At 41.5% G+C, this 6,000-nt stretch overlaps 1 long non-coding RNA gene across 1 annotated transcript in view; it reads right to left on the bottom strand.

Moving 5' to 3' along the window:
• Positions 1-6,000, bottom strand: part of LOC123519947 — a 132,682-nt gene that overhangs the window by 54,463 nt on the left and 72,219 nt on the right. The window contains exon 2 of the long non-coding RNA XR_006679133.1: positions 4,719-4,831. This is a non-coding gene — a long non-coding RNA (uncharacterized LOC123519947). The remainder of the gene's footprint in view (positions 1-4,718; positions 4,832-6,000) is intronic.

Below are 6,000 nucleotides of genomic sequence, written 5' to 3'. Positions count from 1 at the left end.
GACAAATAAGGGAGTGAATGTATACTCTTTACCATCAGAGCCTTTCAACAATTACACGACACCTGGTATTTGTATTTTTACATCTTTTATTACAGACAGTTCAAATTTCCCATTGCACTATGTATTATTACCTCAACTCTAATGAAAAGGAGTTTAGTAAAGGTATATTATTTGCCGCTCACTTCCGTAACTAACAACTACGTAACCCAGTGTTTAGTTCCTCGCGTTTCTTGGATACAAAAATCTGATATATCGCGTGACATAACGTATCATTTCGTGCTCGGTGAATGAGAGCAAGTACCGGCGATTCACTTTGCTTTGGTCTACGTAACGTTCTGTGTTTCATTCCTTTTCTACACTGCTATTTTACACGATATTAAGTTTTGCTCTGCGTCTAGTGAATTAATGTAATGTAGTGAGGTGCACTCATTTCCTGGCCTGACTGCACAGAAAGACACGCATACACACACACACACACACACACACACACACACACACACACACACACACACACACACACACACACACACACACACACACACACACACACACACACACACGCACGCACACTCTGGATCAGCGGGCTTCCTGGAACACGCAATGAACACCTGGCTGGGTTAATGAACACCGGCAACTTCATCCTGGAATTGAACGTTACCGCCGCAGCATTCGTAGTAAGGAATGTTCGTCCATCCCTGAGGTGCGTGAGGCAACCTTCCTCACCTTCCACTCTTCGTAAAATTTGTGTTAAGATCCATTTTTATTCAATCTATTGGGAAGCCTTCCAGTGTTATGATCCTGATATAAAACTCTTTATAAAACGCGTACGGTGGCATACAATATCATATGACATTTTTTTCATTCATATTTCCTAGAATTAACTTTCACAGCTGCGTCTCTCTTGACAGCGCTATTTGAACACTCAATATTAAAGTTAATGAGAATAAGTCCCAGCTCACTTTACAGTTAGCGGCGTCTCTTTCAGAATTCAATCTTCTCGTCTAAAGTAATGCTAGGTAAGGCGTGCGTTCCTTTCTCCCATCATAACCTACTCACGGACAAAGGGAGAGAGAGGAAAAAAGAAAGAAAGAGAGAGAGAGAGAGAGAGAGAGAGAGAGAGAGAGAGAGAGAGAGAGAGAGAGAGAGAGAGAGAGATTAAGCCCAACTCACCCACTGCTGCCTTGCTCTATGTTACTCTTTGTCACTCACAGTTATGCTACCCCTTCACTCCACCTCCCCCCTTCACAGCTACTATCCTTTCCTTCCATTTGTCTCCCCCAACCTTGTGCCTTTCTTCTTACACTCTTCTTACATAACGTGTTTACTGTATCAACTTGAGAATACAAACACACACACACACACACACACACACACACACACACACACACACACACACACACACACACACACACACACACACACTATAACTACGACAAGATGAGATTTTACATTTTCCAGTGAAGATGTAGCTGCCGGTCACAAGTACAGCACGTAATTCTCAAAACTATGATGAAAGTTCCTCCACTCTCATACACAAATACGACTCGTGGAGGTTAAAGTCTGATAATCATTTCAAAATCATAAAAAAAAAAAACATATATCAATTTACTTACACTTCATTGCAATCACCATAGCAATCTATAACAATGAAGGAGGTGCGCTATCACATGCCTGAGTGTACAGCAGCTGATAAACAGACAACCATATTCAGAAACACTCCTACGCCGCATCTTCACTTCGTCTAAAATCGGTTAAGTGGGAAATTACACTGTTTTTTTAAAGGTTGGTTTCGTGATTCTAGCAACAGATTAAAAAGATTACATTACACGCAAGAAACTCATGATAACCTCTCTATCGGACCTCTATGGGGACTGGCAACTAAGTGGGCCTTTATTTATTTTTTTTTTTTTTTTTTTTATTGCCTTTGGTCAGTTGTCACCTCTTACATAAAAAACAGGGTGATCATCTCCGTGGCCTTTGGAAATACTGGTGGTTAAAGAAGCGAGCATTTCCAATTATAAGCCTTTAGAGTATGGGATGCCGCCCACCGCTAGGGAGGAAGAAAACACAAACACAGTCCCTCCTGACAGATGAGACGCCTCATAAACACCAGCCATCAGTTACGTGCGCTCCCCTCACTGGTGCAGGTGTGGGAATAATTAGCAAGGTGTGACGGATGTAATCTCGTGACAACTTCAGCAGGTCGGGCGCTACGGGCGGAGGGAAACATTATCCATCTGAATGACGTGGAATCTTGTGGGGTGAAGGGCGCATTGTACCATTATCAACCCTCTATTGTTTCACCGCTACACAAAGGCTTCGCTTCTCTCTCACTATTGCCTACACGAATTACTCAACACTGCACAGTCTACTTGGGCATTCTTGACGAAACTTGGCTTATCTTCATCTGATTGACTGATGGTCGCTGTTTACTCTACTTAAGGGTCTGTAAAGTGAAGCTGCAGCCGGGCATGACGAAACGAAATAAAATGTTTACACTTTTTTTTCTTAAGGGTTCAGGTTTCTCCGCTCTTTCACTTCCATACAATGCAGCAGTATGTGTGTGTGTGTGTGTGTGTGTGTGTGTGTGTGTGTGTGTGTGTGTGTGTGTGTGTGTGTGTGTGTGTGTGTGTGTGTGTGTGTGTGTGAAAAAAAGTGTATCACATGAAGAGGTGTCTGTAGTAGGCGTGTTTCGTAAGAGAACCCTGAGTGGCGTCCTTTTATACAAGCGAGGACGAACTACTGGTAGATTAAAGCGGTGAAGATTGTTGATGGCGAGGCAGTGTTATGGTTTGAACATTCCCACGCGGGCGCCACACCATCCTCATTATGTAAGTAGTGGTGGCAGCTGCAGCGTCTGTCTCCTTCACACACCACCAACACAACGCTGCGACAATTAAGCACGAAAAGTCGCAATGAAGGAATGCCTTGTTTCGAAACGCGTTGCTTCACTAGAAAAAAAAGATGAAGGCAAAAAGCTAAGTAACGATAAAAATGCGGTTGTAATATGTTAAAGGAAAACTGTTTAATACGCGTTTGAAATATAGTAAGTAAAAAAAAAAAAAAAACACTGCAAACTGCAATCTCAGTGAATCTTAAGCCAAGAGTACTTATTTCATACTTGATACGCTTCTCACCTGCTCCATTACTGAATGTTACATATCAAATTAAGGTGTTTCTAAATATTGACGCATAACTTCGTCCTTATTCATGGAAATGTTAACTATGAAAGATGCAAATCATTTCAGTGAGGAAACATGAATATGAGAGAGAGAGAGAGAGAGAGAGAGAGAGAGAGAGAGAGAGAGAGAGAGAGAGAGAGAGTGTGAGAGAGAGAGAGAGAGAGAGTGTGTGTGTGTGTGTGTGTGCGTGTGTGTGTGTTTGTATGTGTGTGTGTGTGTGTGTGTGTGTGTGTGTGTGTGTGTGTGTGTGTGTGTGTGTGTGTGTGTGTGTGTGTGTGTGTGTGTGTGTGTGTGTGTGTGTGTGTGTGTGTGTGTGTGTGTGTGTGTGTGTGTGTGTGTGTGTGTGTGTGTGTGTGTGTGGGTGGGTGTTAGAGTGGGTGAAGGAAGAGATTGGGAGATACTTTCAAAATATTCGAGTTCTATTTCTGCACTTGATAATCCCTACACACCTATCTCTCCCTATACCTGCCAATCAGTGCGGCGAGGAGCTCACCTGTGGCAGTGGTGCGTTGGGTGAGACAAGGCTGAAGCGTCCCCGATAACCTACGCATTGTTTTTCGTGACTCATTCCTCACGACACGAATTTTTGTCGCGGAATTTACGAGATTGAAAATGATGAATGACTTGAATGAATATACACGTTTCTATTTTTCTTCCTCTTTTTTTTCGAGTTAGCTTTATAAAAAATGTATATCTAATCTATAAAAGAATGATATAATAAAGTGTGCCAGATTAAAAAAGAAAAAAAAAAGGTGAGGCGAAAAACATGACCAAATATTAAGCGCCATTTTTTTGTATGCACTGGCTAATAAAATTAATTACTTATTGTGTGTCGTGCAGCATTAGAAGGCAAGAATCGTGAATGAATAAGAATAATACTAGAGATTAGATAAAAATACAACAAAAAGAGAAATAGGAACCACTTTAATTCTTGAATGTAAATGAAGATAAATAAAAACTAATTATAAAATGTATCTACAGATATAAAAAAAAATACAAAATTTAATGGAAGGTGTCAAATGAAGGTGAAAAATTTAAAAAACACTCAAAATGTAAATGAGGGAAAGTAAAAATAGTATAAAAACTAACGTGGGAGGCACAACTCTCGCGTAAATAAAAACACAAATACATCAGCCGGGCAAAATGTGATTACACACGAACCAGCACACAAAATACCAGAGGCGAATGCGATAAACGAAAAAAAATATATATATTATGCTTGCACAAGAGGACGCAACAAAAACAATCCCAAACACGCAAACAAACATGCAAAAAAAAAAAAGATATAGAGCCACATAACACACACACACACACACACACACACACACACACACACACACACACACACACACACACACACACATACTTTCAACTAGAAGAGACACATTAACGTGATTAGCAACTGACAAAAATAAGCATTAAAAAACACACACACAAAACAAAAAAAAATAAAGCATAAACCGATACAGAGTAATAATAAAGATAAAATCAATCAATACAAACACATTTCCAACAAACCTCCATCCAAATATTCACCTTTTTTTTCTTTCCTTACTTATTTTCCAGCATTTTCCATCTTTTTTTTTCTGGTTCACTTTCGGTCCCCTGTCTGGCTCAGCTCTATGTTGGCCCGTCGCCCGCCCGGCCACCTGAAAGAGTGCACATTTTAATGTTTAAACAGCAAATTCTGATAATGAAATACCAACATCGACTGGAATACTTGAAGGGGGAGGGAGATAGAGGAAGGAGAGACAGTGAGAGAGGGAGAGGGTGGGAAGACATACACACAACGATTGGTAGCAGAGGGAATAGGAGGAGAGGCGAGGACATGCAGGGAGGAGATAAGGGAAGGGAAAGGGGAAGAAGGGAAAGGATAACCAGGAATAGGATGTGTAAATATGAGGGGAATTTCTTTTTTTATTTAACTTTTTTTATTACTGAGAGAGATAAGTCACAGGTGCAAAATTTGTGTCCGTTTTCTGTTTCTTTATTGGTGATTATGTTGAAGCTATTTTTTGTCAATTTTGCTATCGATTTATCCATTTATATTTTCATTCAGCCTCTTTCATTTTACTTACACCTTTCGATCAATGTACTCTTTCTCTCTCTCTCTCTCTCTCTCTCTCTCTCTCTCTCTCTCTCTCTCTCTCTCTCTCTCTCTCTCTCTCTCTCTCTCTCTCGCAGCCCCGGATGATGCCTCTGTTCTCAGGGAATAATATCGCCTTTTGCCTCGGATTTTGCCGCCACCTGCCACCGGACGGACCCTGCCAGATGACGATGGAAGGGGAGGAGGAGGAGGAGGAGGAGGAGGAGGAGGAGAAGGAGGAGGAGGAGGAGGGCAGGGAAGCAAAACATACGTATAAACATAAGAAGGGGTAAACTAGGGAAAGTTGAGGAAGGTACCATGCTTTACTGTTCTCGTTCACACTTCGCGACCCGAGGAGGATGTTGCGAAGGTGGTGGTGGTGGTGGTGGTGGTGGTGGTGGTGGTGGTGGTGGTGGTGGTGGTGGTGGGTTTTTGTGTATGTGTGTGTGTTTCTGTATTTTTAGCATGATTTTTTTTTTTTTTATTCTTTACAAGTTTTCTATTTTATTCTTTCTTCCCTCTCTCTTTCCTTTTTCTCTTCTCCTATCTCTCTCTCTCTCTCTCTCTCTCTCTCTCTCTCTCTCTCTCTCTCTCTCTCTCTCTCTCTCTCTCTCTCGAGCACACTATCAGAACGCTTTCCTTTATATTTCTTTTCCTTTTCTTCACTGCTTCCTCCTCCTTCCTCCTCCTCCTCCTTCTTCTGCTCCTCTTCCTCCTCTTCCTCTTCCTCCT

This window comes from Portunus trituberculatus, chromosome 46, assembly GCF_017591435.1.
Source record: "Portunus trituberculatus isolate SZX2019 chromosome 46, ASM1759143v1, whole genome shotgun sequence".
Lineage (NCBI taxonomy): Eukaryota > Metazoa > Arthropoda > Malacostraca > Decapoda > Portunidae > Portunus > Portunus trituberculatus.
Note: the sequence above shows the minus strand (reverse complement) of the source record. Positions and strands in the feature narration are given on the sequence as shown.